The following is a 12,412-nucleotide window of genomic DNA, read 5'->3' on the forward strand; positions in this document are numbered from 1 at the left end:
GGACAGGGCTTCAGGAAGCTGCTGGGGGCTCTCGGGAAAGCGGGCTTCCTGTTGGCACGTGAATACAAGGCTCCTTTCTTCCTGCCTGAGTGAACTGGGTCTGTGCAACGTGATATAAGGATTCAGAGGCTGGGCTAAAGCATCTGCAGAGTTTGGTCAACTCAAGGACAAAAAATCGCCCACACCCGTTTATTTGAACACACCCATCAGTCAATTCAGATGCATGACCGATCCGGTTGTCCCGCTTAACAACAGTGTCTGAGACAGAATTGGAACTGGAAAGATCCAAGGACCCAGTGCTTTTAGTCCAGCCACCTGCTCACACAGCATACACCACTAAACCTGGGTCCTGCTTTCTCTCCAGCTTCCAGCCCTCCTCCCGCCCTCCGAATTTTCTCTTTCTGTTTCCCGCAGCCCCAGCTTGGACTTCAGAATACCACATGGGCCGAGTGAGTTCACTTGTGTCCTTGGCAGATGGGACAGCAGTGCACTGTGATCATGAGCCTACTTGTGTTTTTCTTCTCTATCCACTCCACACTCCTAAGCAGCCAGAGGTACTTTACAATGATTCCTTTACATTTAACAACTTACCGGACAGCTCAACATTTTATCCTCTTCAAAGGATTGTCACATACTTTTGAAAAATAACAATTGTCTCATTTTGCATGGATGGGGCATAAACCACAAATGTGAGAATATTCATAGATTTCCTTTTTCTCTTTGGTTTTTATCTGCTGACCATCTCTCCTCACCTCCACCCCCAAAATAATTCTTTTCTATAACACCTACCAACTGTTTCTTATTCGTTCCATTGCTTTGGGTACCATCCTTATAATTTTATTAGGTTTCCATAAAAATGACTTCACTATAAGCACTTTAATGTTAAGTGTCATTTTAAAATCTTTTATAGCACTTTTCTATTTTTTAATTCTAACCCATGAAGTGAGGCTATATTTTCCATTGATTTTTAGAGAGAATGGAAAGGAGAGCAAATGAGAGAGTAAGAGGAGAGAGAGAGCGAGAGAGAGAAACATCCGTGTGAGAAAGATGTGAGGGAGACACAGCTTTTTAATTTGAAACAATCCCTCTTGTCTGTTTTTGCTTGTTACTTGTTCTTCTAATGCCATACTTTTAAAAATCATTGCCTAATGTCAAGAAGCTGTAAACTGTTTTCTTCCAAGAGTTTTATGGTTGCAGGTTTTACATTTAAGTTTTGAATCAATTTTGAGTTGATTTCTGGGTATGGTGTGAGAAAAGGCTCCAATTTCATTCTTCTCCATGTAGATATCCATTTGACCCAGAACCAGTTATTGAAGATACTAACCTTTCCTCATTGTGTATGTTTGGCACCCTTGTCAAAAATCAGTTGATTGTGGATGTGTGGATTTATTTCTGGGTCCATATATAGATATGTCTATTTTTAGGCCAGTATCATACTACTGTGGTTACTGTAGTTTTGTAACGTATTTTGAAATCAGGAAGTGTGATACCTCTAGCTTTGTTCTTCTTGATAAATTGCTTTGGCTATTTGGGGTCTTTGTGGTTCCTTATGAATTTTGGATAGTTTCTATATTTCTGAGAAAAGTGCCATTGGAATTTTGATAGGAATTGCATTTTTTTCTGTGGATCACTTTTGATAGTATGGACATTTTAATGATATTAATTTTTCCAGTCCATGGACACAATTCTCCCATCCCCCCCCCCCATTTTTCTGTTATCTTTAAAAGTTTTTTTTAAATTGATGTTTATAATTTTCAAAGTATAAGTCGTTCACCTCTCATCCTATTTCGATGCCTCTTATTTCTTCTTCTTGTCTAATTACTCTGACCAGGACTTGCAGTACTACGTTGAATAGAAGTGGGAAGAGGGGGCATCCTTGCCACATGTGTGCATGGTAGTGGGAGGAGGACGTGCCCCTAGTCCAGGGGTGCAGCAGCATGGACTTTGAGCATCAGCAAAAGCTGCAGGTGCTCCTGCTCTCCATTTCCCTTGAGGTGATAGGTCACAGCCAAGGGGGGTCCTCTTGATGCCGCGCTTTCAGGTTGGGGAGTGGAATGATACTGATAAAATGCTTTTTACGCTTTTCTGTGTGTCCATCCTCGCTATTCCTGGTCCATTGGGTTGCTGCAGTTCTTAATTGTGTTCTGGAACTCTCCCAGAGTGAATGTCAATTGTGGGTAGTTGTGAAATTGTTGTTTCGTTGGGGTGGTGGATGAAGGACAAAGTCTGGGACCTTGTAATTCTTCATCTTCTGATGTCACTCTACATGCATTTTATTAAAATAACTTCATCTTCCTCAAAAAAGAAGATCTGGAATTTTGATTGGTATTGCATTACATTTGTATTAAATTTACAGATTCATTTTTAGCAAAAATGGACCTTTGTTTAAAAAACAAAACTAGGTTAAACTATCTCTCCAGTTAATCAGAATGTCTTCTATTTTTTTTTAACATAATAAAGAGGTTTTAAACATTCTTTGTTAAGAACTATATACTTTATAGCTTTTGTTTCTATGGTGAATGCTATCTAATTTCTGATTGCATTTTGTAGTTGGATTTTGCTGCTATAAAGAAATGCAATTTATTTATCTTTGTGTGTGTTGACCTTATATCTGACAACCTGTTGACATTTCTAATGACTTAGGGATTAAGAGGATAGCTGGACAAATGGATAACAGTTTCTTTATGGCCAAGGAATACACAAATATTGAGCATAAAACCGAAGTCACCCTCTGGTTTAGAGCTAATACTCAGACAACCATTGATAACAATCTCTACACACTATCTAATTCCTTTGCTTTTTCCAAATATGTCCTCTTGCTTCCTCATTTCTAAAACTTCCAGAGCCACAACTTGGAACAAAAGAAGCCAGGTCAAGAATGGACCTGAATTAGTGGCAAATATTCTGGAAAGCAAGATAGAAACCCTCTCTCCTCCATCTCTTCCCAGGATGTCAAAGAATGAAACTTGGGAGCAGGGTATGCAAATCCTAGGGGAAGAAGGGAACTTTTCTCTCAGGAAATTTACCAAGCACTCTCTGTATCACTGAGCTGCGACTGCTGTCTATGAAGGCAGAGTGAAGGGAAGAGGTACGAAGGATACAGAGGAGCTAAGTGATTTGTCTGATTTAACAGGATAGGGGAATCTGAGCTATCATCTTGGGATCTGATTTGTACTGAGAGCCAGTCCAGCGAGAATTTCTTTTCTATTTCCATAGCAGAATTTAAACTCCAGTTATCCAGATAATTCTTTTCAATTCTTTGCTTTATTTTGCTTGTACAAGTAGTCCTCAGCTCATTAAAAAAACAGACAAAAAAATCCTGACAGATGTCTCAAGCTGCTCTTCTCCCGCTGGACGTTAAAGGGCCACCATGAGTAAGCACATTCCCAACATTTGGATACAAGCCCTGCACTCCCTCCTTCCAGTAACCATTTGTTGCAGATAATCTTGCTAGTGGAGTGTGTATGCTCTGTGATAGGTGCTCTGACACCCCAGAAGGCAAATTCCAAGCTCTTCTGGAAACTATTTTGTAAGAGAAAGTCATGAGGAAGGATTACCAGGGGAATTTTGGAAGCGGGCCACCCAATTAGGCAACTTTTCCTTTCTAAGGACCTGTGACTTGTGCTCACAGTTTTAGTATTATATGGGCACAGCCCTTGAACTCTAACCTTTTTGAAAGAAATTCAGCTGTCCCAGAAATCCCGGATCAGTGGCAGCCACATTGGTCTTCTTGAAAAGCAGAAGTACTTTCACAAAAAAGACAGGGATTCACCCCCTTAACCATACTGCCAGTCAGTTCTCATAAGTAAAGTTTACAAATGAATAAAAAAACATAACCACTGTTCTAACTTTAGGAGCTAAAGGAGGACAAAGTAGAAGAGAAAAATAAGTATTAGGAGGGGTGGTGGGAAGGAGTGGAAAAAAGAAAAGAAGGAGGCTTCTCGCTGTAAAAATTCACACCAGGGGGAGGGAAATAGAGACAGTGGTCCCCGCTTATCCTGGGTGATACATTAGAGAACTGGTGATTGCCTAGAAGCGAGGATAGTACAGAAAGCCATATAGGCTATGTTTTATCCTGTGCTTACATATCCATGGTAAAGCTTAACATGTAAATTAGGCACATAATAGATTAATAACAATAACTAATAATAACATAGACCAATTATAGCAATCTACTGTAATAAAAGTTATGTGAATGAGATCTCTTTCTCTCTCTCTCCCATTCTCTCATAACCAGGCTGGAAACCAAGATGACTACTAAGTGACTGACCGGAGGGTAGCATATCCAGTGGATATGCTGGACAAAGAGACGATTCACCTCCAGGGTGGGACAGAGCAGAATGATTGGGAGTTTCATCACACTACTCAGAATGATGCACAATTTAAAACCTGTGAAGGGTTTCTTTCTGGAATTTTCCTTTAATATTTTAGCACTGTGACTGACTGCAGAATGTGAAACTGTGGATAGGGGTGATCACTGTATTAGTAAAAGGGTAGAAGTGTTAGTTGCAGAATCCACAACCAAGGGGACTCAGACAGTGGAGTATCTGGCAGGTAACCAGCAGCCAGGGCATGGCTGTTTTAAATCACACCTGGCATTGCCCTTGGTCATGTGGAAAGAGCAGGTTTTTATTTTTATTTTTATATTTTATTGATTTTTACAGAGAGGAAGGGAGAGAGACAGAGAGCTGAAAACGTTGATGAGAGAGAAACATGGACCAGCTGCCTCCTACATACCCCCTACTGGGGATGTGTCTGCAACCAATGTACATGCCCCTCACCGGAATCGAACCTAGGACCCTTCAGTCCACAGACTGAGGCTCTACCACTGAGCCAAACTGGTTTTGGCAAAAGCAGAGGTTTTAAAAGCAGAAAGAGTGCTTTAAAAGCAAGTTCTGACTTGTTACTTAACCTCCTTGGACTTCAGTTTCCTCACCTGTAAAATGAGGTTAAATCACCAGTGTTGTCAGCAGGGTAAAAATGCAGTGTATAAAGGCCCTGGCACATTGTAAGCCCTATACTGTAGTATCCTGGCCAAGGACAAACTCATGGTCTTTCTTAAGACTGATTAGCATGGCTGATGGCTGTGTTCTTTGTGATTTAATTGCCTGGATGGTAGCCAGAGGGTAAGACCACACCCTGTGATTGGGGGTGGAGCTTTCCCTGTGGAAAATGAGCATCATGATGGATACCACCCCCCTCCCCCCAGGGAAGTCAAAGTTGCTGCTCTGATGGGAAACCAGGACAGTGGAGGTACACAGGGAGGGCAAGGGGACACTTCTTCCTCTGGGGAGTGGGAAGGCTAATGATGGTTGATCTTGGGCTTTTCTTCAGGAGACATGTGTCCAATGATCTTTCTGGAGAGAAGACGCTCTCTTCCAGATGGTGGCCATCTGGGAGCAAGTCAGTTAGTCTCTTTCCTTCCTGCCCTCTCTTTCAGCTGGGCTTTTCAGAGAGTTACAGCCTTCTCTCCATCATCCCCCCCCCCCCCTTTTTTTTTTCTTTTCTCAATCATCCTTGAAGGAGCCCAAGGGAAGGAAAAAGGAGTACAGATAAAAAGAACTAAAGACAGAGAGAAAGAAGCCGTCTCTAGGCGACTGAGGGGGAAATAAACCTGCATGGGATGTTTCCAAGTCTTAGCTATGGTGAATTGTGCTGCTATGAACATAGGGGTGCACATATCCTTTCTATTGTTTTTCTGTTTTCTTGGGATATAGTCCTAGAAGTGGGTCACTGGGTCAAATGGGAGTTCCATTTTCAGTTTTTGAGGAAACTCCATACTGTTCTCCACAGTGGCTGCACCAGTCTGCATTCCCACCAGCAGTGCAAGAGGGTTCCTTTTTCTCTGCATCCTCTCCAGCAGTTGTCATTTGTTGATTTGTTGATGATAGCCATTCTGACAGGTGTGAGATGGTACCGCATTGTTATTTTGATTTGCATCTCTCTGATGATCAGTGGCTTTGAGCATGTTTTCATATGTCTCTTGGCCTTCCTTAGGTCCTCTTTCTAAAAGTGTCTATTTAGGTCCGTTGCCCATCAGCAGATGAGTGAATTAAATACTGTGTTACATCTACACAATGGAATACTATGCTGCTGTAAAAAAAAGAAGGGATTCCTACCATTTGCAACAAGCATGTATGGAACTGGAGAGCATTATGTTAAGTGAAATAAGCCAGCTGGAGAAAGATAAATATAACCTGATCTCACTCATTTGTGGAATACAATGAACAACATAAATTGATGAACAAAAACAGATCCAGAGAGCATTGATCAGACCCTCAAACCTCAGAGGGAAGGTAGGGGAGGGTGGGGGTAAGGGGGAGAGATCAACCAAAGGAATTGCATGCATGCATATAAGCCTAACCAATGGACACAGACACCAGGGGGTGGTGAGGGCATGAGTGGGGGAGGGAGGGCAATGGGAAGATAAGGACACATATGTAATACCTTAATCAATAAAGAAAAAAAAAAAACCTGCATAGAAGCAAGGGCCAGCATTCTAGAGCCTGATCTGCCTATGACAGCAGGGAGGACGGTAGGGGGCATGTGTGCCTGCTTCAGGCCATCCCCAAAAGTGAGCAGGGCATTCTGACAAAGGCTGGATTTGGTATAGCCAAGTGGGTCATTTAAAAAGAAGTATACACTCTTTTTTAACAAATAATCCCAATTATTGTTAGCTCCACTTTGGAATCAAAATTTAGCTAATTATCCTCCAGAAAGATATTTTTAAAAAAATTCTATCGTTACTGGCATTTGATGTGAGAAACTTCCTGTCGTGGTGGTCAGCTTCTCACAGGAGTCATAAACCAGAACATTTAGTAACTACCATATTTTGGGGGTCATTTTCTGAAACTCCACTGGTTTCAGAAAATGACTGACCACAGAAAACCCTTTGCCCTACACTGGACATTTTTCAAATGTCTCCAAACTGCTTGTCTCTCTGCAGCTAACCAGGGACTGCTGAATACACCCAAAGGCCAGTTAGAAAATCTTCCCAGCTTCCGTATCCCACCTTCACAGAAAGCCTGGCACCAGAATCCCGCCTGAGTCTTTATTTTTCCCTCTATAAACCCACTTTCTTTTCTAACGCCCTGCTTAAAGGAAAGTGATGGCAAATGGGTCCCCTTGCTTCTAGTTTATGAGTAAACAGCCTGTGTTAATTTTGTCTTCAATTTAGTTTATCTTTGCAACTAGGAAGTCATACCCCCAAAATACGGTAGTTACTAAATGAGAAATCTGGAAGGGGGACCCTAGAGAAGGAAAGAGTTTCCGTTTCTTGTAGTTTCTGGTTGGAAGGGAACCCAGAGGAGAGGAAGGAAGAAAGGAGGAGAGGCACTTGTGAAAATGAGGCCTTGCTCCCAGAGGAAGTTGCCTGCTTTTTACCTCTTCTTCCTGTCACACTGATACTAGCTTTTATGGGAGAGTCATGGGGACCCGTTTAGGTGAACAGACACGAGGTGCCCATAATGGTTCCACAGCTGGAGAGGCAGAAAGAAAAACTTTTAGGGAGGGAGGGTGTCATTTGTCCTCATGGGTGTGGTGAATGCAAACTTTATGGCTGAATATAATTTCTAAAAATAAAATATATGCCCTAGCTGGTGTGTAGAGCCTGTGCCCTGAAAGTTTGTGGGTTTGATTCCCTGTGAAGGAAACATACTCAGTTGTGGGTTCACTCCCCACCCCCTGGTCAGGGTACATATGGGAGGCAACCAGTTAAATATCTCTCTCTTACATCCATTCTCTCTCTCTCTTTCTCTCTCTCTCTGTCCCTCTCCCTCCCTCTATTCTCTCTAAAAAAAATTAATGGAAAAAATGTCCTTAGGTGAAGATTAACAACAGCAACAAAATGTATGTACTTGGTTAACACATTAAATCAAACCAAATTAATAAGTATTGAACATTTACCATCTTCATGGTTCAATATATAACTGATCATAAACACTGTGTGATGGAAATTTAATTCAATTAAATTTAATCCTGGCTTCTCTAGAAGTCCTTTCCAGTGTGTCCAGATTCTAAGTTTGAGCTTTTCACAGAACCTAGCAAACAGCATGTCAGGATAGGACATGAGATTCTAAGATGCTCTTAGAGCCTGGGCTGGAAGGTTTCATTTTAAGAGACAGGACATCCTAATTTAGAAAGATGTTTGAGTTCTATTTTCTCCAAAGGCAATGAACACCTACCTGTTGGCTCCATTCTACTTTAGGTAGGATATCATACACCATTCTTTGTGTAACTAAACCATTTCCAGGCTTCAGAAGAGATCACTCCTAACCGCCTCTGCCTGCCTGCCTGATCACCTCTAATCCCTCTGCCTGCCTGCCTGATCACCTCTAATCCCTCTGCCTGCCTGCCTGATCACCCCCAGCTGCCTCTGCCTGCCTGTCTGATCGCCCCAACCACCTCTGCCTCACATCCCCATCTAAACCCCCACCACCACTGTGACTTCGTCCGGAAGGACATCTGGAAGGTCATTCAGCTGGTTGTTCGGCTGTCTGGCTTAATTAGCATATTATGCTTTTATTATTATAGATGGTGCCATACAGGAGAACAGAAAGCTAATGCTGACTGACTTATTTCACTTAGTATGATACTTTCCAAGTCCCTCCATGCTGTCTCAAAGGGTAAGAGATTCTTCCTTTTTAGTGCAAGGCAGCTTTTAGAAACACAGTGGGGCAAAAGTTGGTTTACATAATTGTGAGTATGTGCAACACAGAGTGTATTCTTGTATTGTTATTTATTAACTATCATATTATTTTTCATATGAACAACCATAAGCCTACTTTTGCTTCACCCTATAGTTTCCCTTCCTCTAATTGGAATTAAATTAGACATGCAAAATTGATGTTTGTTTTTTTTCTGATAAAATACAAGTAGTGTTATTATAATAATATACCTACAAGCTCTGTTGTTTTAGCTAAGGATTCCTGGTTGTCACTCACCTGCGCTGGGCTGGTGACACTAGAAGGTCCAGGCTGAATGAACTAGTGGCAAAAGCCATGGAGCCTGTCATGCATGTTTATGGGACACATCTGAGAACTGTTGATACCATCCTGCTTCCCTCCCACACTCCGGAGAGAGGGCACTTATTTCTTCCAAACTGCTCCATTGTCATGCGGTGGTTTTGAATTTGGCTTTGGAGTCACACAGACTTGAGTGTAAGTCCACATCTGCATTAACCTGCCATGTAACCCCAAGTAAGTTCTTGGACTTCTCTGTGTCTGTTTCCTTCTCAAAAAAGTGAAAATCATAAGAATATTAACTTGGAAGATGATTATGAGGATTAAATAAATGACGTCCATAAAGCAGTTGGCCTAGTGTCTGGCATACAGTAAATAATGAATAGAGTAGCTATAAAAGCAATAAAGGATGTTTATTCTAATATTGTTTAAAATTGCAATCAACTGCTTAAATGCACAGTTGCTACATAAATAATGGCCATTCATATAATGGAATATTATAAGGTCATTAAAATTACAATTTCAAATAATTTGAAATTACTATTCTAGTAATTTTTAGAGGTTTGGTGTTTTATTTATTGTGTCTAAATTGTACTAAGACAGTTATTCTTGCTCTATGGCAATGGGCGAGTTCAAGGTCAGCTTCAATTGCCAACACTATTGAAAGTGCTTTGCTCTAACTTCCTGAGAGTTTCTTAAATGCACATTGAGATTGGTCTTTAGTTTCTTATAAATTTGCTGTCACCCGATCCAAGTGGTATCCTGATTTAAATGATAACTTAAAATGTCACCTTTTCTGACCACAGAGTTAACACAACATCTTTCCTTTGTTCCCTGTCTTTTACTTGATTCTGTTCCCATTCTCCCCCACTTTCATCAAAGGTTTAATTATGCTCCTGGATTTTGATCACAGATTTATTAAATGTTTAAGTATATGTCCCTTGAATGATGGTTTCTCAGTAATGAGGTGCATTCAGAAGGAGAATAGCAAGTCAAGCATGGGTGTAATTTGGAGGAGCTTTACATCAGCCATTTCATCTCTGACAGGGTGAATCACTATTCTGGTTTTTCAAGCCCCAGACTTACTGGACTGTGTATGCCAAGGTCATCTGGGATGCCCCAAATTAATTTTAAAGACATGTGACTGGAGTTCACTGAGTTATCAGCTCACAATATTAAAAAAATAATCATTTGATTTTTCCTCAAATTATAAACCGAAATATAAATTGGCTAGAAATGATTAGAACAATAAGATGCCATTGTATTAGAACAATATCAAGATTGCCGCATTCTACCTTTTTGAAAACAACTTATAGGACATGTTGGAAACATTGCAGAGTTATTGAGTAGTCCTATTCAATAAAGATTTAATAGCTATTTCTTTTGTATAAGACATCATTTTAGATGTTGGGGTAGAGAGGGTTCAAAAATGGGTCTCTGTTGGAGATGTAGTATAAGTATGATGACATGAGAAGTAGCCAACATTTGCCTTTTTAGGCAGAATATCTGAATCATGAGAGAGGTCCACATTTACTTTTCATTTAATTTATTACTAGTGTAAAATATGGGTTCCCTAATAAGTTAAGTAATTTAATTCAAAGGCATATAAATAAACATTGTCTACTCTTTTCCCTCCCTGATCCCACTTTTCCCACCCTAAAATAATTAATGTTAACAGTTTAATATATCCTTGCTCATCTACAGTGTTTATACATAGATAGCTGACTAAAACTTTACTTGATGTTGCTGTTGATACTTATTTATTTTTACAGAATAAGATATTATATAAATTAATTTGCAAAGTTATTTTTTTTTTCATTTATTCTTTCTTTAACCTTTTCTATCTCTTCCCACCCTCTTTTCCCTCTGGTAATCACTATTGTGTGTGGCTATGCTTTTTTAAAAATTTGCTTAACCCCTTCATCTTTTTCACCTAGTCCTCCTACTCTCTCCCCTCTGACAGTTTTCAGTCTGTTAGTAAAGTAAGCTAATCAGAGACAAATATGTAGAATCTAATGAACAAAATAAACTAACAAGAACAAACAAGAGTCATACAGAGAACAGATTGCAATGGTTTTTAATTTAATACAATCCTGAATATTTTCTCAGTTTAATCCGTATTGATTCAACTCATTCCTTTTAATAGATGCATAAGGTCCTATAGAATGACTGTCCCAAGATTTGATCCAGATTTCCATAGCGATAGATATTCAGGTTGTTTCAAGAATTTTGTTGTTACACAATGGACCAAATTTTGACAGAAAGAGATGGAATAAAAAAGTCAGAAAAAAGAAACATAACATGGTGTTAAAGCAGTCATGATCTCAATAATTTCTTTCCATGGTCATTGCCTCATCCGTCGCTATGCTAATAATGATCCTCTTTTGTTCCCTAGGGTTTATGGGCTTTTCAGTTTTCACTGATGGTACCTATAAGGTTTTGCTATATTTCATACTACAAAAGAGGTCCAATTATTTTCTCTTTTAATTATGTCTTCCATGCTCCCATATCCTGTTCAATATCTGCCCATACCTTTTTCTCAGAAGGCAGAGATCATTGAAGGAAGTCCCTGTCCATAAGATAATCACTGAATTCAGTGAACATGTGATTCAAGTTGGTCAATAAGATTCTATCTTCTGAGAATTTTGAATTGGACTCTAGAGATAGTGTGATGTGAGAAGTGATGTATAGCTGAGGTGAGGGTTCATGTATGAGCCAAGTAATTGCCAAAATAGAAAAGATCAAAGCCATAGAGAAGGCAATGAATGAAGCAATGTGCAGAGAGAGTGAGAGGAAAAGAGATAGAGAACAGAGGGAGTATTTCATTACTTGATTCTTCAATTCCTGCTTCCAGTTGATTATGAGGGCTGATTGTACTTTCTGATTTTGGGTTCTAAGATTCCCAATGGTTCTAAGACACATGTGTCTCTTTTTAATAAGTCCATTTTGTTTGAACAAGTTTGAGTGAGGGCAACTTCTTTTTAAACGTGTGACCAAGTGATTCCTAACTAAGACTTTGGCCAGGTGTGGGGTTAAAGGAGAGAAATTCTTCCCCACCAAATGTAAGCTAAGAGAGCATAGGTATCTTATTGGAAAATGTGGTTGCCAACTTTCTTCCAGTGTAGCAAGAGAGATAGCTTGTGTATTTTATTAATATAGGATGTTATGTGAAGATTAGTGACTTCTGTTTTCAATAAATGAAATATTTGAAAAAACCCCTCAAAATTTGGTTAATTTATTTGAGGCTGGTTGGAATTGAACAATCAGAAGATGCAGGACTCCCAGCCTGGTATCTTGGAAAGCCTGTAGAGTTAGAGTCAGAGATGGCTGGCTTGGGTTCTGTCACATCCTAGTTGCATAACCTTGGAAACTGGAACCTCATTTTCTCATCTGTAAACTGAACACAATATATTCAGAGCATTAATTAAAATACTTTATGTAATGTCTGACAT

Source organism: Pipistrellus hanaki (genome assembly GCF_964339955.1).
Source record: "Pipistrellus hanaki genome assembly, chromosome: 9".
Lineage (NCBI taxonomy): Eukaryota > Metazoa > Chordata > Mammalia > Chiroptera > Vespertilionidae > Pipistrellus > Pipistrellus hanaki.